Source organism: Macaca nemestrina, chromosome 10 (genome assembly GCF_043159975.1).
Source record: "Macaca nemestrina isolate mMacNem1 chromosome 10, mMacNem.hap1, whole genome shotgun sequence".
In the NCBI taxonomy this organism is placed as follows: domain Eukaryota; kingdom Metazoa; phylum Chordata; class Mammalia; order Primates; family Cercopithecidae; genus Macaca; species Macaca nemestrina.
In genome coordinates, this window is record NC_092134.1 from 128,158,503 (window position 1) to 128,179,112 (window position 20,610).

Sequence of the window (20,610 nt, forward strand, 5' to 3'; positions counted from 1 at the left end):
AAAGACAGACAGGAAGAGACAAATATTACAGGAGGTGGAGGTCAGAAGGTTAGCACTGTAATCAGAGGAGGCCATTGAAATAATGTGATGAAACAATGCATGGATAATTCAATTATTTTAAAAATGCAGGTTATTCAACTGAGGAACGAAGAGAGAACTAGGAAGGTAAGAAAGGTTGCACTGAAGGGCTGGGGTGCTTTGGATATGGACGTTTGTTTTCTCAGGATCAAATGGATTTAGACTAGGGTTTTTTCCTCAGAGAATGAAGCATCCAAGGGAATATCAGGGGCTTTAAGGGTGGAAAATGGATGACGCAGGTGCTTTGGGCCGAGGCTGACTGTGCTTCAGGCTTTGTCTTCAGAAGAATTTTAAGTAGTGTTTGTTAAACACTTCTTGTTTTCCTTTCTTATTTTCCTATTTGCTATTTACCTCTTATTCTTTCCTGTATGCATCCCTCTGATATATAGCCTTTTGCACATTTAATTTTGGTAAAAATGGATGGTTTTGCATTTCCTCTTGTAACTCCCTTCTAAGTCTTTACATCCTTTGGCAATTCATGGAGCTCCAACTAGAGAAAAAGCAGAATTGCAATCAAAGAATGCATGGTATTTTCTATTAAACAAATATTTAATATTTATTTGCATTTGTTAGAAAGGCAGTGTGCCCACAGCCGCTCCTAGAGAAGCAGGGGGGTAGGAGCTTCTAGCTGTTCACAGATTTCCATCAGCTATACCCCCTTCCTCTCCCTGCACCATAGCAGCCATCCCAAATACATACACATGTTGAATGTAGATGTGTTTGCTATGTGGTACAGCCTCAGCACAGCTGCTGAGCCCTGCCCTCTGAACAGATTGCCAACCCCAAGCCCCTCTATTTGGACATCCTATACCACCATCAAGAGGAAGGCCATGGTTAAGGACAGTGATTTTGAAAGTCAAAATTGGTTTTGCTGTCTCCTACCTGTTTGAACTTAGGCAATGACTTAACCTTTTGGAACTTCAGGCTCCTCACTGTTAAATCAGAGGAATAACGCCAGCCATGTATGGTTAACATAGAAGGAAATGCCTTACCTCACTAAACACTCTGTCCAGCCTTGGCTGAGAAGGGCGCCCTTCTGATTGCCAGCCTGCAAATGGGCCAGGCACCATGCCTCCCTCCCCCACAGATATTTTATGCACTCCTCCCAACAATCCTATGAGGTAGAAATTGTTGTTCAAGTGCAGAAGTGCAGGACTTGGGGGGCCTGTGGTTTGGGCCAGGCCATGCATGTGTGAAGTGGTGGAGGAGGACGTGTCTCAGAGAAAGATCCGCTCTTGATTGGAGGAGATTGGGCCAAGAGAGGGTATTTTTTGTGGGAGAGGTGTGATTTCCTTTAGCTGGGGATTTAGTGAAGCCTCCTAAAGGCCTTGAGGCCTCTACCTTGAGGCAGGGCCATATGAGACAGACAAGATGGACTCATTCTGGGTTGTGGGATGTTTATGGAATGGAAAGTTTCAGAGAGAGCACAGCAGAGCAAGTGGAAATTTCAGTTTTGTGTGCTAAGAATAAATCTATAGAGAAAATGATTTGATGTAAGCCTATGAACAAAAAGAGAGAGAGAGAGCCTGGGGATAGCAGTGCACCCATCTGCTTCTATTATTATTGTTGTTGTTAAGCTAAGAGGAGAATGCATTCTCCATTCCCCGTGCCTTACAGGGGCTCATCAGGTTGCCTGGACACCTATGACACACACCACTCCTCGCAGTGGCATCTGAGTGTGCCATGAGGCACGGGACCCATTTGCTTCTCCCTCTCAGCTTCTGGCTTGACCCTCACCTGCTGGAGCTGCTCAGCTCACAGGGCTCTGTCAGAAGATCTCCAGGTCCTAACAGAGGAGAAAAAGGTAAAGGCAGGGCAGGCAATCAGGCTAGAAGGACAAGGGGAGAGACTTTTGAAAGGGAAAAGAGACCGAGTAATGTGCAAGGCAGTGTGATTGAGAACTAGTTGCAGGGTGAAATGAATGCTGAACATTGAGGGCATATTTTGAGTAATTAATGTTCCAGATGGGAGAACAGTTTTATATTCTTATTCCTATTTTCCAAAGGTTCAGAGCCACGCAGGAAACTCTTCCCCGAATTGCCGGCATCACTGGCTTGATCCCAAAGGACCACACACGGCATAACTTCATTTAGGCGTTGTTTCCAGGTGGCTTTTACATTTTTTGAATAAATAAAATGTTTTTTCTTCCCCCATAGGCCAGAATTCCTAACCAGTGTTCCATGAACAGTTACAGGTGTGGCCGAATAATTGCTATGCTCAGCCCTCAGGACTGCTGGGTTCACTTCCCCGATGGCACAAGATCGCATGCCTGTCAAGTCTCCTGGGAAAGGCCTGAGCATGGCAGGCGGGTTTGCTGTGGGGCTGGCAGCCCTGAGGACAGTCCTGGAAAAGAGGTTGAGGAGTACTGGGCTGGCAGCTGTGTAGCTTTGGGAGAATCTGAAGATACAGGTTAACTACATACAAATGTAGACCCCAACCTGCCCAGATCAGAGAGAAAAGATCCAGTTCAGGACTTGCAGCTTCGCCATATGAAATTTCTCTTGAAGAATGGCCGGGCTTTGGGCAGCCTCTCCCTCTGGCCCTCAGCAGGCTTCAGGGCTCTTCTTTCTCTCTCAACCCTCCCTCACACTTTTCTTTCTTCTTCTTCATAGTTGAACTATTTAACATGATGTTTAAAGGCATGCCTGGCTGCCTTGTGGAGATTCAGAGTTGCCATGGCAATGTGGCCTGTTTCTCCAAATTAGGACATATTCCTGCTGCCTTTTTTTTTTTTTTTAATGTGCTATGTTTTCCCTCTCATACAACTCCTTTGCCTCTTTACATCCTTCCCTGCCTTTCTCCCCGAGAATGCTAATTTAAGTACCTGTCCCCAAAACTGGAGAGGTCTGAAGGCTAAAGGGAGTGCCTTGCTGTTGTTCTCTCCAAGCTCATCCTTTACCCCATTGCATGTGGGTCTATGTCTGTGGGGCTACCACTTTCATGGCTTTAGGAGAGCCCTTTCTGTGAGGTTTGCTCCTGATGCCTGTTTTTCTTTTTTTTTTGGGGGGGGGGTGCTGGGCTGGTAGCAAATGAATTTCTGTTTTACATAAAACCCTTTTGTGAATGGAAAGAGGTAAGGAAGAGACAGCTGTGGCTTGGATTTTAAATATTACTTCCCAGAAACTTCTTCCCAGGCACGTGCTCCCTTTAGGGGACGCTCACAAGATAGACAGGATTCAGGATAAATGACGGTGCGTGCGCCTCAGCTTTTTCTGTACCACTCATTTTAGGATCCCAGGAAAATATGAACTTCAAATCAAGAAAGCTCTGTAATCTGAGGGTAAGGACAAAAACTGGTCAATGTTTTAAAAAAAGAAAAAGAGAAGGCTGTGGGATGGAGGCGTTTCTTTCCTTCAGGATTATTTCTGCTCTGTAGCTTGTAGATAGCTCTGTGAGCCAGTTGAATTACAGTCTGTTATAAAAATGGGGAAAGAAAGAGAATGAGAAAAGCGAGACCGATTTAACTCTCCTGTTTCTTATTTTAATTGCTGGTGCTCTGTCCTTGGCACATGAAGGCCAATTAGAAAAGGTTCCTTGGCCCACACTTAGAGCAGAGATGGGCAAACTTGGCTGCACTTTGGAATTGCCTGGGGAGTTTAAAAAAATACAGATGCCTGGGTCGCCCCCATAAAGAGTCTGATGTAATTGTCTCAGGGTGCAGCTTGGGCATTAGAATTATTTTTAAATGCTCTCCAGTTGATTCTAACATACAACAGAAGTTGAGATTTATTGGCTTAGATGGTGATTGCTTTTAGAAGACAGAAGTCATGGCTTCCAAATGTTTGACTATAAAGTGGCTATCTCTGAAATCCTTGGACAAAAGGCACAAAATTCTCAGATTTAGTTCATTCAAGCCTTCCCCTCTGTTCCCCACATATCACTTTTAGGAAGTGCAAGGTCACTGCCTGGACCTCAGGAAACGTGACTGTTCTTTGACCTGTGAAAGGGCCGAAGGGAGAGCACCAAGAAAATTAGCCAGGTAAATAAGACGAGAGCTGACCCAGGGGCAAGGTCCACTGCAGCCAGACAGTGACAAGATGAGAACCCAGGCAGTGTCAGGGCTGATAATGCATGGGCCCAGAGTGGGAAATAATAAGTCACATGTAGGTCGAAGATGACACATTGCATTGTAAGTGAAGCATGACGTGGCCCTTTGATGTGCTGCTGGAGCTTGACCTAAAGCTGCTGGTGGAACTTCCTGTGAACGGCCTCTTCTAGTTCTAGAAGTTAGCAAAGAGAACTGTGTTTTCACCATGCGCCTTTTCTGTAGGCAGTGGGCATGAGTACAGCGAGAGGCAGCAAGCTTTCAAATGACACACTTTCGATCACATTCAGAAAGCATCGCTGGAATGACCTTCATTTTTTTCGTCTGTAATCTTCATTAGGGAGGAATCCTGGGGTAGTAGGAAGGACCTGTGATACCTGCTGTGCCATTAGCAATCTGTGGTACTGTGGAAAAGTCCCTTATGCTCTGGGGACTTCAGTTCTGCGTCTGTAAAATGGGGTAGGAATGGGAGTGGAGTGGGGGCTGTTGAGCCCCCTTCGGTTGCAAGGGCGTTGTTTGTTTCCATCAGTCCCATGTGTGCACCTGCTGTTTGTTAAAATTTACCTATCAGGTGACAACATGATGACAGCCTCATTTAAGATCAGGGTGGGAGATAAGCCAGATAATAGGAATTCGAGATGTGGAGTATCTTGGGCTCAGAGGTCGTTCAGAAAAACTAATGAGAACACACCTGAATTTGTAACAGAACACATTCTCAGTTAATTTAAAGAAACAGACTTGGGAATCAGGGAAGGGCTGGAGAGCAAAACTGGAATAAGCAAAAGGCCAATATGCTGAGGAGATGGAGAGGAAGAAGGTTCTGAGGCCCATCGTGGCTGTCCTACGCCAGGTTCTAGGGTGTTCATTTCCTCATGAGGACCAGGCCTGGACAATGGACCTAGCAATTCTCCTGTTTGAGTACCTACAGCTCTCTGAATGGAAGGATTGAAATTGTGAGATGTTTTAGTGATCACGTATCTTTCTAGTTCAGGTTGATGATATGCCCATGGGTTAATACAGGTTTACATCCTCTGTCTACTTTCAGTTCAGGGGATGATAATTTTTAATACCATATCATGTAATGCGCTCTGCTAGACACTGTTTTCAAGAAGCTTCCAACCACAGTAATAACTACTTTAACAATGAACATTTGTATATCCAGTGTACAGAGCCATTTTTACATGATCCTGTTTGTTCCTCCATACTATTTATTCATGATATATTTTATCCATCAGAATGACAATTATTTTTTTAAATTAAAATATATAATGTTGGTATGAGTGCAGGGAAATAGAGACTTTCATAATTTCTTGGTAAACATACAAATTGGAGTGACCTTTGTGGAAGACAGTTTGGCAATAAAAGCCTCAAACATATGTATACCCATTACTGCTATTCAACTTATAGAAATTGATCCTATGACAATGTAAAAATATTTACTTGAAAGGTGGTTATCATAGCATTAGTTATCACAGTGAGTAATTTGAAGCATTTTTCATGTTCAGTGGTGAAGGGCTGGTTAAATTAAATTATGGTATGGATGATAAGCATTAAAAATCATGTTATAGAAGAGAAGAATAATGAAATAGGAAAATGTCATTTCTATAAATACATGAAAAAGGCAGGTTAAAATTATAATCAACAAATATTTATTGGGTGCCTGCTGTGTTCATGACACTATACTAGACACTGAGAACAGAGTGGCAAATCAGACAGACAGATTCTAGACTCTAAATTCCCATCCAGTGGGCATGAAGGGTCTATACTCTGGGAGGTTTTATCCAGTAGTGGTGTGGAGGGTGTACTCTCGAATACTGTTTAATGTGGTGTATTTTAGAGGGTGAGGGTGAGATGAGGAGGAATACATGTTTGTACTATGAAGATATGAGCATTTAAAGCAGATTATATATAGACACCAAAATAATGTTATATCTGAATGAAAAGTAGCACAGATGATGTAAATGTTCTTCTGTATCTTTTTAATAATTCTTTGATTCATGAGCATGCTTTATAATGTTCTTATAATAAGAATACGTGTAAGAGGAAGCATAGTTCTTAGAACGTTGCTAAACTTTCATGGACTCTATTTTCATTTGTAAACACCACCTTTCTTTAAATTTGTCCTTCTACTTGTATTGGCCAGCACCAATAAATAAAAATAAACTTACAAAAACATACTGCCCCCCACTGCCCTTCCCCACCAGGGGAAGAAAGAAAAGCCCATCTATCTATGGAAGCCTGTATTTTGGAACAGACATATGAAAGTGTTTGTTCCAAAGGCACTTTCCCCTGAAAAGATGATAGAACACTAACGAAATGCAGAGTACTGCTTATTGTATTTATTTGGGGCCTGATGATTTGTTTCTCTTAAGAACAGTCAGATTAATTTTTGTTTCTGGATATGTCAGCACATAGTGTTTATAAGGCTGAATAAGAAAAGAGACTAAAAACCTTTCACCAGAGGCAGCCAGGTCTGACCTGGTGCAGACAAGGGGCCTATGACATTGGTCTAGAGGGAATTGTGGGTGGCAGTCACCGGGCTCCCCCACATGAGCCTCTTTATCTCCTTCTACTCTCCTTGCCTATTCCTAACATGTTCCCTTTTTCCTACTCAATTTCAGTCCCTTTCAATCCATCACATTTATTGAGTGTTGCTTGGTCCGGCATTATACCAATCTCACTCTCCATAGCCCTTAGTTTTAGTAACCTCTCCTGTGACTCCATGCCTGTTGGGACTAAGCTGGCATCTCTAGTGGCTCCTGATCTAGAAGAGAGGATCACCAGCCATTAATAAACACTGAGAATTCTCCCAGCTCTGTCATTGTCATTTGGGGCAACTTAGAATTTACTTGTACTGGTTCTGTGGAGAATCAGAAAATAAACTTGCCTGCTGTCTTAGTTCATTTATGTTGCTATAAAGGAATACCTGAGGCTGAGTAACTTGTAAAGAAAAGAGGATTATTTGGCTTACACTTCTGCAGGCTGTGCATGAAGCATGGCGCCAGCATCTGCTTCTAGTGAGGGCTTCATGCTGCTTCCTCTGAAGGCAGAAGGTGAAGGGGAGCTGGTGTGTCCAGAGACCACGAGGTGGGAGAGTGGAAGCAGGAAGGTGCAAGACTCTTTTTAACAACCAGCTCTTAGGGGGACTTTCACAAGAGCTAATAGATTGAGAACACACTCATTGCCTTGAGGAGAGAGCACCAAGCCATTCATGAGAGATCCACCTCCATGACACAAACACCTCCCATTAGGCCCCACTTCCAACACTGGGGATCACATTTCAACATGAGGTTTGGAGGGTCAAACTACAGCTCCTGCATTTTTCCATATATACCTGTGATAAGGCAGGGCAGATGACCACGATGTTATATGCATTGACTTCTAGGCCTTATTTCCTCTTCTCTTGCAGAAAAAAGATTATTTAAGAAGGAATATTCAGTTAGAAATGTTGCCTGTGAATTAAGCCTGCTTTAACAGGGCTTTTGATCTGTATGCCTGATGCTATCCTGTGGCTTAGTTTCTTAGCTGGGGAGGGTGAACATTTATCTAAAATATAGTATAGAACATATACATATTTTGTGTGTGAATATATATACACACGTACATTTGGCCTTCTTCCTCTGATAAGTCTTTTAAAGATAAGCTAATATGTGTGAAAGAAAAGCTAATGCTTGTGTTTGTTCCAGAGAATATTAGGATATTTGTTTTTTTTTCTCCTATTATGTTTGCTATAGGTTCTCTATGACTCTCATGTTCATTAAGAAATGAAAGAAATGGTATATCTGGGTATTTCTGCAGGATCATAAATCTAGAAGTTACGTGCTGAAAAAGACTTATTTCTCAAAGTAGAAGCATGAGTACGTTAACTTTATTTGTTTCAGTTTTTGCAGTACTGATAGTTTACTTATCTGAAAGAGTCTATGTACTAACAGGTTATAATACAATTCACAAAAACCGTATTATTCAATCATAACAAAATGTATAAGAATGAGTTTACTAACTGTGCCCTGTTTTTATTTTGGGTTTCTCCCCAAGTTATAATCCCTGACCTTAGATACATCTTTCTTTAAAGTCCCCTGCTTTTGTCAAATATCTCGTATATGGGAGTCTAAAATGATTCAGCTTGTTAATAGAACTGATTTTCGATGACACAGTGACAGACTTGCTATCTCTGCCTGCCAGATAGTGGGTCCCAGGTGCTTTAAAGAGTGGATTAGAACTGCCACACAGACCTTGTCCCATCCTTCCAGCCCCTCCTACCCCTACTGCCTTACCTGCCAGCTCACTTTACCACTTCACTCCTTTACCGTCTCGCAACATATTGGGAAGAAGAAGACTCTTTGAGGTGGGTCCTGTCTTTAAGTCAGAGAGCTGTCGTAGGGACGCCATAGTATAAGCATGGAGCAACTGCTTTGCTAAAAGTAATCTTTCTGTCCTTCCCTCTGAACTCAGGAATATCTTCATCTGAGAAAGAAAAAGAAAGGTTTTCTGAACCTAAACAGGTGGACTTCCTAGGACTTCCCTTCCCTCCCACATCATCCTCTTAGAAATGGACATTGAAGAGGATTCCAATTTTAATTTGGATAAAGATAAATCCCAAATACTCAACCAAGACTTAGTAAACCTGCATTATCATTGGGTCTTCTCAAATTATCTGTTAGGCCAGGACTGCAGATGATAAAGCGGGAGTGACAGCAAAGAAAGAACAATTAGAAAGACAGGGCAGCGGCAACATTAAGGACTCAATTCCCGCACCATCTTTTCTTGTCAATCTAGGTCACCAGCCTATCTCTATGTTCTGAATTTTCATGAAAAATAAACAATATGTAACTCAACAAATATTGAGTACCTAGTATATGCAGACACTCTTCTAGGTGGTGGATATGCAGGGGTAAATAGACATATCTTAGATCTAATGGAACTTACATCTCCTGCTCTGGGAGTGGTCAGATAAAACACACATCAATAAACAATTATTTTAGACAGCAGTAATTTCTATTAAGAAAATAAAATGGGATCTTTTAGTGAAAGGTGATTGGATGAGTAGCTAGTTTGTATTGTGTGTTCAGTGAAGCCATTACTAAGAAGGTAAAGTAAATTTGAACTGAGGTTAAATGACAAGAGGATGCCCCCTATGTGATGGCCTCTTCTATGGCAGAAGTACCCAAGGAAGGGTTAACAGCAAGGTGAAGGGCTCCAGGATGGAAGTGTAGAGCAGAAAGAAAGCAAACGTGGCTAGAATATAGTGAGTAAGGGAAGATTGGTAGAAATCAAGGTCAGAAAAAAAGACAGGCACCAGATAATGTGTATCTTTAGAGGCCATGGTAAAGACTTTGGATTTAATTTCATGTGTAATATGAAGCCACTGTAGGTTTATAAGCAGGAACTATATGATCTGATTTGCACATTAGAGACAAAAATTATGATACTTTCACTTAAGGGATTGTGGCAGTCTGAAATTACCCTCCCACCATAAATAACTAGAAAATTGGAAGGTGGAAGAGAAAATGGCTACTTTTAGACATTGGACCATGGGCAGCACAGGATTATTATTCCTGAGAAAAGAAAAGTAAGGTTTTTTTTAGGCTGCTTACCTGGAGATAATTCCAGGACTGAGGTTCAATGAGGAGTAACCCAAGCAGATTTCAGCAATTTCACTGAGTTGAGGAGACAGAGATCAGCATTTGGGGAGGATAAGGCATGAGAGTTTTGTGGGATGGAATTCCTAAGGTGAGAAGGAGCTCTGGTAATATGCACTGGGTTCCTCTTGAGTTTTTGCTCAAATCTGTGTGTATTACACGTGAAATTCCATGTCTGGACAAGGTTACTTTCTAGGGGAAAAAAACAATTACCAAGGAGCCATAAGAAGAACAATTCCCAGAATTCCCACTGGGCCAGAGGCCATTCTAGTTGTCTTAAGCTACAGCAGAAAAAACTCATTGAGAGTTAATAGAGATCTCAGAAGACCCATATCTTACAGGCAGGGATAAATAAGTGCTAAAATAAAGGTTATTCGATAATGCCATAAAAAGGAACAAACTAACCTGAATGCTACTCCCTGCCAAAAAGGTCTCACATTTTAAACAGGAGTTTCAAAAATTATTGCACACATGAATATGTGCACATGAACATACACACATACACAGTAGGAAATATGACCCCTCTGTAGAAACGGATGCAGAAATAACAAAGATGTTCATAATATTAGTAAAGAATATTAAAAGACCTATTATAGGCTGGGTGCAGTGGCTCACGCCTGTAATCCTAGCACTTTGGGAGGCTGAGACGGGCAGATCAAGAGGTCAGGAGTTCGAGACCAGCCTGGCCAATATAGTGAAACCTCGTCTCTACTAAAAATAGAAAAATTAGCCAGGGGTGGTGGCATGTGCCTGTAGTTCCAGCTACTCAGGAAGCCAAGGCAGGAGAATCACTTGAACCTGGGAGGTGGAGGTTTTAGTGAGCCAAGATCACGCCACTGCACTCCACCCTGGGCAACAGAGTGAAACTCCATGCCAGAAAAAAAAAAAAAAAAAAAAAAACACCTATTATAAATATGTTCAGAGATGTAAAGGAAGACATGAACATGATGAAGAAGAAAAATGAAAGACATCTTTTAAATGACCCAGTGGAACTTAAAGGAAAAAATATTTGAACTAAAAATGAACTGGATGAGATTAAAGTAGATTAGGCATTATAATAAAATCTGAAGGATCTAGAATATAGGAAAAGAAAATGAAGCACAGAGAGAAAAAAGAACAATATGAACTGTTTTAGAGACTCATAGGAAATTATCTATCAGTCCACATGTGTATAATTGGAGACCCAGAAGGGAAAAGCAAAGAAAAAATATTGGAAGAATTAATGCATAAAAATAGAATTCCACATTTGATTAAAACTATATGAAATTATTTGGTGAAAACAATTTATAAAAACTATAAATCAACAGATTTAAGAAGTTCAATAAATCACAAACTAAAAAAAAAAGAAAACAACAATAAGGCACATCATAAATGAAATTACTGAAAACTAGCAATAAAGAGAAAAATATTTAAAACAGCCAGAGGGGAAAAAAAAGACATACAATATTCAAACTAGCAAAGGTTAAAATGGCAACAGACTTCTCATCATAAAATATGCAAGTCAGGAGAAATGGACTGACGTCCGTAAAATACTGAAAAACATTAAAAAAAAAAAAAAAACCTCTCAACAAAGAACTCTACACCTAGCAAAAATATATTTTAAATATAAAGGCAAAATAAAGGCTTTCAGAGGAAAAATAAGCTGAGATAATTAGTCAATGGTACATTTGTACTTCAGAATTATCAGTTTTTCAGGCAAAAGAAAAATGGTATCAGATATAAATTTAGATCTACAAAATGGACTGAAGAGCATCAGACATAGTAAATTGGTGGGAATTTATAAACATTATTAAAAATCCTAAAAAAATAGCCATGTAAAGCAAAAACCTAAACAATGTATAGTGGGGTTTATGATGTATATTGAAGTAAAACATATGATAAGTTCAGTAAATCCCAAACCAAAAAAAAAAAAAAAAAAGAAAATAGCAATAAGGACCATTATAAATAAAATTGCTGAAAATTAGCAATAAAGAGAAAAATATTAAAAACAGCCATAAGTAGCCCTAAGAATGGGGGAGGGGTGAAATTTACTGTTGGAAATGTCCTATACTATCTATGGAGTGGCAAATATTATTTATTATTATTATTTTTTGAGATGAAGTTTCACTCATTGCCCAGGCTAGAGTGCAATAGCATCATCTTGGCTCACCGCAACCTCCGCCTCCTGGGTTCAAGTGATTCTACTGCCTCAGCCTCCAGAGTAGCTGAGATTACAGGCATGCGCCACCACACCTGGCTAATTTTTGTATTTTTATTAGAGACGGGGTTTCTCCGTGTTGGTCAGACTGGTCTCGAACTCCTGACCTCAAGTGATCCACCCACCTCGGCCTCCCAAAGTGCTGGGATTATAGGAGTGAGCCACTGCACCTGGCCTGGTGTAATTTTATTTGAAGTAGGAGTGTAGCAGTTTCAAGAAGGACATTGTTAGTCCTGGAGAAACCATCAAAACAATGGCAAGGAGTATAGCTAATAATGGTGGAAGTAATACACAACCCTTAAAAAAAAAACAAGAAAAGGCAAAAAATAAAAAAAGAAACAAAGATTAGATGAAAAAGAAAACAAATAGCAAAATGATTTAGAGCCAAACATATTAATAATAATATTAAGTGTAAATGGCCGAAATATGCCACTGACAGACATATATTGACAGATTGGATACACAGCAAGACACAAATATGCTGTTTATGAGAAATCCATGTTAAATATAAATACATAGATAGGTTAAAAGAGATTAAGAGATTAATTGGCCGGGCTCACATCTGTAATCCCAGCACTTTGAGAGGCTGAGGCGGGCAGATCACGAAGTTAGGAGGTCAAGACCATCCTGGCCAATGTGGTGAAACCCCCTCTCTACTAAAAATAAGAAAATTAGCTGGGTGTGGTAGTGCACGCCTATAGTCCCAGCTACTCCGGAGGCAGAGGCAGGAGAATTGCTTGAACCTGGGAGGCGGAGGTTGCAGTGAGCTGAGATCACACCACTGCACTCCAGCCTGGCGACAGAGCAAGACTATGTCTCAAAAAAAAAAAAAAGATTAATCAAGATACTGTAAAAGTGTTAAGCCAAAGAAATCTGAATAGGCTATGTTAGTATCAGACAAAATAGACTTCAGGATAAGGAATATTACAAGGTATGAGGAGGACAATTTCATAATGAAAAGTGGGCCATTTTTTCAAGAAGATGTAACAATCTTAAATGTGTGTACACCTGACTACAAAGATTCAAGCAAACACTGATAGAACAAATAGAACACTGATGGAAAAGAGAAACAAAACTACATTTAAAGTTGGAGATTTTAACACTCTCTTTCAATAATTTATAGAATAAATATGTCCAAACATATTAAGAATATAAATGACTTAAAGAATATAATCTAACGTCGGGCATGGTGGCTCGTGCCTGTAATCCCAGCACTTTGGGAGGCTGAGGCAGGTGGATCACCTGAGGTCGGGAGTTCGAGACTAGCCTGGCCAACATGGTGAAACCCCATCTCTACTAAAAATACAAAAATTAGCTGGGCACGGTGGCACAAGCCTGTAATCCCAGCTACTTGGGAGGCTGAGGCAGGAGAACTGCTTGAACCCAGGAGGTGGAGGTTGCAGTGAGCCAAGATCACACCATTGCACTCCAGCCTGGGCTACAAGAGCAACTCAGTCTCAAAAAAAAAAAAAAAAAAAAAAAAAAAAATATATATATATATATATATATATATATATATATAAATCTATCAGCTTGACCAAATTGACCTTTCTAGAATATTCCATCAAACAACAGGAGAGAGAATATACATTCTTTTCTAGTTTGTATGTTATATTTACCAAGATAGACACTATTCTATCGAATAAGTCTTATAGTATTCTATCAAATGAGTCTTATCAAGTGTAAGTTGACTGAAATTACACAAAATGTGTTCTGTGATCACATTAGAATTAAACAGAACTATAGCTAGAAAATATGTAAATTTAGGAAATTAAACATTAGACTTCTAAGTAATGCATGAGTCAAAAAAGAAATCACAAAGGACTTCAGGATACATTTTGGACTGAAATATATGAAATATATGAAAAACAACATAGTAAAATTTGTACAATATGGCTAAGAGCTTCAAGGGACATTTATAAAACTAAATGATTATACTAGAAAAGAAGAAAGATGTACAATCTGTGATCTGAAGCTTCTACCTTAGGAATCTAGAAAAAGAAGAGTAATACAAACATATAATAAACAGAAGGAAAACAAATGAAGGAAAATCAATGAAATAGAGTATAGACAAATTAAAGAAAATCAGTAAAGCCTAAAGCTGGATTTTTGGAAAGATCAATAAGATTGATAGATCTCTAGCAAGACTGGCTCAGAACTGAAGAGATAAAATGTAAATTATCAACATCAGGCAAGAAAGGGGGATATCATTACAGATCATATCAAAATTAAAAGGCTAATAAAAGAATATTATAACCATCTTTATGTCAATAAATTTGATGACTTGGGTAAATAGACAATAACCTTGAAAGATGCAAAACTACTAAAGTTAACTTAAGAAGAAAAAAATAATAAGTCATTATATATCAAAGAAACTGAATTCCTGGGTAAAATCTTTCTTGTAAAGTTAATGCCAAGCCCAAATGGCTTCATTGGTGAATTCTACCAAACGTATAAAGAAAAAACAATACCAATTCTACACACACTCTTCCAGGAAATAGAAGGGGAGGGAACATTTTCTAACTTCTTATCAGTATTCTTTTGGTACCAATAAGTGACAAGATATTATAAGAAAATTATATACCAATATTTCTCATGAACGTAGGAGCAAAAATCTTCAAAAAACATCAGTTAATGGAAATCCAGCAAGATATAAAAAGGATAATACATCATATCTAAGAAGTGTTTATCCCAGTATGTTGGTTTAACATTTGAAAATTAATGTAATTCAATATATTAATATGAAAAAATATATATGATCACTTCAATAATGCGGGAAACAGTTTGAAAAAGTTGAACACTCATCCATGGTGAGAATTCTCAATAAACTAAATGTAGAACATCTTCCTCAACCTGAAAAAGATATGTATGGAAAACCTATAGCCGACATCATACTTAATAGTGAAAAAGTGAATATATTTTCTCCAAGCTTGGGAAAAGGCAAGGATGTCTGCCTTTACTGCTTCCACTCAGCCTTATACAAAGGGTTGTAGCATATGGAATAAAGTATGAAAAAGAAATACAGTATTGATGAGAAAGGAAAGAGTAAAACCATCTTCCTTCACAAATGACATAATCTTCTATGCAGAAAATTCTAAGGAATTTACATAAAATCACCAGAACTTGGATGAATTTAGGAGGATTATAAGATACAAAGTTAATATACAAAAATCAATTGTATTTTTATATACTAGTGGAGAATTATCAATTTAAAAAATTTAAATACTATTTACAGTAGCATCAAAACCATGGAAAAAATTATATATATATCTATCTCAACATATTCAAGACCCCTACACTGAAAACTATAAAGCCTTGCTGAGAAAAATTGAAGACTTAAATAAATGGAAAACTAAACTGTGCCTATGGATCAAAAGAATCAGTATTTTAAGATTTCAACTCTCTACCTTCATCTTTAGATTCATCTCCATCCTAATAAAAAGCCCAGTGGAGTTTTTTCAACATAGGGGTAGAAGTTGATGTCATTATAAAAAATTTATGGAAATACAAAGGACCTAGAATAGTCAATACAGTTTTAAAGAAGAACAAAGTTGGGGGAATTACATTACCTTAAAACTTGCTATAAAGGACAATGTGGTGTTGGCATAAGAACAGATATGCAAATCAATGGAACAGAATGGGGCTCAGAAATGAACCTATGCTTATGCGTTCAATTGATTTTCAATAACAATGCCAGGGTAATTTAATGGAAAAAGAAGGCTTTTCCATAAATGATATTGAAATATTTGGCTATCCATATGGAATAAAGAAATGATCCTCAACCCTTAGAAGTATCTTTAAGGAATTACAACTAGGATTGGGTGTCATTTATATAAGAAAGATTGCAACGCCAGTCATCAAGTCAGTGATCAAAAGAAGGCTTTGTTCCTATATCAAAAGATTGGCAGATGTATGCACATTTATATATTTTGACTTAAAATGTGTAAAGAGTAAATGTTTCTTGCTTAACCAAAGTTTCTTGTTTGTCCTGATCTTGTCAGGTAAGATAACTTTTTATCACTGTGTTTTTGTATGGTTTTGTGGGACTTAACGAGGTATTGTAAAGTGCTTGGCATGTAGAATCTTCTCAATGAACAGTTTTTAGTATTACCCCATATCTTCATTTCTTAACTGCTTTATCTCTTTACCCTTTGTCTTATTCTATCATATTTGCCTTTCTTCATTGGCATACTGCTTCTTACCAAATAGATTGTAAGTGCATAGACTGTTATTTGTACTTCTAACCCTCACAGCTTCATTCCAGTGCCCGATTGATTATGTTTAGATCTTTTACTACTGCCTAACTGAGAGGGTGGACCTACCTTGCAGATACCTTTCAGAATCTGTTAGATTGTTCAGCTTCTCTTGACCTAATATATTAGAAGAGTGGTAACATTATTTTTAACCAAATATATTAAAAGTGTGATTCCATCATTTTTTTGTAGAGGTATTGTCTTCTTCTCTTTTTGCACATCCAAATTCCCTTTGAAGCTCTTGTGCTAAAAATTCCATAAGACTTTAGGACCAGCCCTTTAGGAAATACTTACAGTTCAGAAGGCAGAGTAGAAAAGCAGAGGAAATTAAATTGTCTTCAGCATCATTCCCTGATTTTGATTTGACTCGATACTTTATATATATTAGAATTAGGACATATTTCATGGCGGAGATAGAGAATATTTATGGCAGGCTTCTTACTGCTTCATTGCCTCCCATATTTATTCTGTGTAATAGAGAAAGTAATGTTTAGAAGTCGGGAAAACTTCAAGGAATTTATTTTCTTCACTTTAAGTTTGGTTGGTAAAAGAACATCTGGCCCTGGTTAGAATGATGGACTTGAAATTCTTGTGAATTCAATAGTTCACTAGGTTGTAAGCTGTTTGAGAATAGTGGACATGTCTGTGTCAATCATATATGGCTCCAAAGGAACATTGCCCAGTGCCTGGAGCTACAATTTTTCTAAATGACAAAATGATCAAGATTACTACATAGAACCAGGACTGATCCTAGACAAATGGTGAAATAAGGAAAGTTTGTTTTATGCTACCTCTTTTTATGTAGCACTTTTCTTCCTTTCTGTCTTCTGCCTTCTTCTTAATACCAGTTCCGTTCTATTGCTCACCTGGCCATTAACTAAACCCTGATAAGATGGAAGGGATCATCAGGTTAGCCTTTGCATATGAGGCATCTTTCAGACATTTGCATTTTAGTCACTGCCTCTTAAAGGCAAAGGGATGCATTTCACAGTTCAGATTTGGGGCCAAGAATTACCTCCTCTGAGCCGTATGGTATGTGTGTGTGTGAGACGGCTGAACAGAGCCCTCTGTCCTAGGATCCACCTTTACTCTATTGCTTGGTTTCAGAGGATGAAGATGACTGCCTAAGGAATTAGAGAAACTCTATGTAAGAAATGACACTTAAGCTGGGCCCTGAACAATACTTGAGTTTTTCAGGTTGGGAGGTGGTTTAGGGTAGGGGACAGAGTGGGAAGAGAGAAATAGTAGGAAAGCATTCGAGAAAAATGGAACAGCATGAGCAGAGGTACAGAGATGGAAGAGCAGAGGGTATTTTAGGCACATTGAGTAGTTCTCGGTAACTGGGGCAAACTTTGTATGGTAGGAAGTAGAAGGAAATTGGAAAATAAGAAAAAAACAAGTTGGGGCAGACTGTAAAGGGCCATGTATGTTATTCAAAGGAGTTTAATCCTCATTCTGTGGGCAGTAGAATTTAAAAGGGGGAAGAATCAAATTCCTATTATAGAAAGCTCTTCTTGGTAGCAGTGTGGAGGGCGGATTTTGTGGGCAGGGAGACTAGTTACCAGGCTGTTAAAGCAACTCAGCCAAGAGATAGCAAAGGCTCAGCAGTGGGGAAAAGGAGGAAGGATTTCCTTTCAGATAGTTAAAAGAGAAAATGGATAGCATTTAGCAATCAGGTTTGCCCTCATCCCAGTTCATTTTTTCATTAATTCAATTAACATTTATCTAGCCCCCTAATGTAGGCCAAGCATTGTGCTATATGCTTGAAAAATAAATAGAACACGGTTGCTTCCCATAACAAGCTCAAGCTTTAGTAAGGAAAGCTGACACTTAACAATTAAAATGAATTGAGTACTATAACAGGGGTGAACAATACGTGCTGTCAGAATACAGAGAAAAACAATTTCTAAGAAGCTCCATGAGGATAAATTCAGTGTTTTACTCACTGTTGTATCACTAGTCAACTAAGAGTTGACTTGGGGAAACTAATAGGTGCTTAATAAATATTTATTGAATAAATATATGAGCTTGGGTAGGTGGCTATACATGGTCAGAGAAATGACAACTTCTTCTCCACTTTACTGTAGAGCAGAGAAGTATCAAATATATAGGGTTGTGTCCCCAGGTGGTAGAGATTAGGATGGCATTGGTATTTGGCTGTTGATTGTCTCACTTCTCTTGGGGGCTCATGTGGGCTCCATCAGGACTGTAAGTCTCAGAGTTAGCTAGCAAGAGTAGGGTCAGCATGGCTGTGTTTGTTTTCTCTTTGGCATTTCTTGGAATTTAGTAAAATCTTTTGGAAAATCTTAGCTTAGTTGATCAGAGATAAGGGAAACTAAGGGAGAGGTGTTGTCTAAACTTGGGTCAGAGATTCAAGGAGAGTAGGACTCACCTCAGGTCAGGAACCAAGTGGGAGAGTCCTATAAGGAAAAGGAAACCTCAATGTAGGAAAGTTTAGGTTGTTTGTTGGTTGCTCCTGTTCACTGGAAGTCTCCATTTATGTATGGACCCTGGACCTTCTGGATTTCATTTTGTTGAGGGAAGTTGACCAAGTCCACAGTCTCTTAATTGCCACTCTGAAATCCAACAAGTTCTGAAAAGCAAAGGATTTTTTTTGTAGTTTATTTAGCATTAAAATACAAACAAATGTGAATGCATTTGACAGCAAAATCTGACATACAGTGGTGTAAAACTGTTTGTAGTCTTAACTTAATCTTAAAAGTGCTCATATTTTTATGTTTTGTGGGAGAAATATTTATGTGTTTGATTATAGTATCTTGCCCCAGACACCCCTAGGATAGTGCTAGGTAGTATTTGGTAAATACACCCTATTACCTTTTTAAAATCTGAAAATTTTTGAACTAGGAAACACATCCTCTTCCTAGGATCTTAAAGAAGTGGGGATTTATTATATATTTCCTTTCAGGGATTAGTAGGGGTTTTTGGACAAGATGAGTGTAGCTGAGTCTTGAAGATGCATAGAACCTTGTTTTGGTTCTTAGTTGGAGGAGGTACTGTTCCCGTTTTAGTTTTCTAGGGCTCCAGTAACAAAATACCACAGACTTGGTGGTGCAAACAACAGGAATATATTTCTCAAAGTTTGGAGGGCTGGAAGTGCAAGATCAAAGTGTCAGGAGATTTGGTTTCTCCTGAGGCCTCTCCTTGGCTTGTAGATGGCCACCTTCTCTCTGTGTCCTCACTCACATGGTCTTTCTTCTAAACAGCTATGTCCTGGTGTCTTCTTGTGTGTCCTGATTTCCTCTTTTTATAAAGATGATTGTCAGATTGGATTAGGATTAACAGCCTCACTTTAACTTAATCACCCCCTAAAGACCCTATCTTCAAATACCGTCACATTCTTAGGTCCTAGTGGTTAGGCCTTCAACATATAAACATTGGAGGGACACAGTTGAGCTTATAAAACTCTCATAGGTGTTGGAAATGTGTGAATGTATTCTTTAGAGGTTATGTGGCTGTAGAGTGTTACTCTCTCTTCATGGGCAGGGCTAGGGTTGCTAAACAGCTTTTAGGGTGCTAAACACCCCTATATGATGATTTGTCTGCCACAAAAGGCCGTCAACATCTCTGGTGTGAAACACTCATGAAGGCTCCAAAGAAAGGGTTGGATCAGTCCCTGGGATAGGCGCTGTCATGATGGTTCTGTCTTTGGTGGAAAGTTGAGGGCTAGTAATCTTAAGAGAATGGATGTTCTCTTCTTAAAACTACTTTCTATTCTCTCTTCTTTACTCATTTTTATTTGGTTCTCTCAAGCAGCATTCCCGGCCTTTGTGAAACAGGTATAATGAACAAAGAGATTTAACTATATGAGGTTTGACTTGGAGCTTTGGCTTCTCGGTCTCTAAGAATAATGAGAAATTTATACTTTCTGTGTTTCCCCAACTTACCTGTGACTCTTATACTGAAATACCCCTTTTAAAAAATAAATCCTGCCTTGCCTCTAGGCTTGCAGTGGTATGAAATAAAATTGCATGCAGAGCTTAGCACAAGTGCTCAACCAACCAGGGCATGAATTAGTACCCAGAAATGTGCCTGTGGCATGTGTGGGCTCTGACTTCTTCTTGGAATGGCCTTTGGTTCCAGTATGTCCCCTTTTCTTTCCCACCGGGTCGCTGGCTCCTTCCTGCTCTTTGGTAAAAATAAAGGGAGTGGGACGATTCAGTCCTTTTCATGTTTAGAATATTGAAATGCCTTGCAAATATTATTGCATTCATTAGTGCCATCACAGGTTGTTATTAAATTATAAATCAACATAGCATACAAATGTTAAGAATAACAATAAAATGAGCCTATTTCATAGGCATTCACTGCCCAGACAGCATTCCATTTATGATCTCTTGAGTCACGCTGAATTATTCAGTCCACTTTTTACAATCTCAA

General features: G+C 38.9%; 1 protein-coding gene across 5 annotated transcripts in view; it reads left to right on the top strand.

Moving 5' to 3' along the window:
• LOC105481967 (glutamate ionotropic receptor NMDA type subunit 2B) overlaps positions 1-20,610 on the top strand; it is a 442,762-nt gene that overhangs the window by 144,757 nt on the left and 277,395 nt on the right. The window lies entirely within an intron of this gene.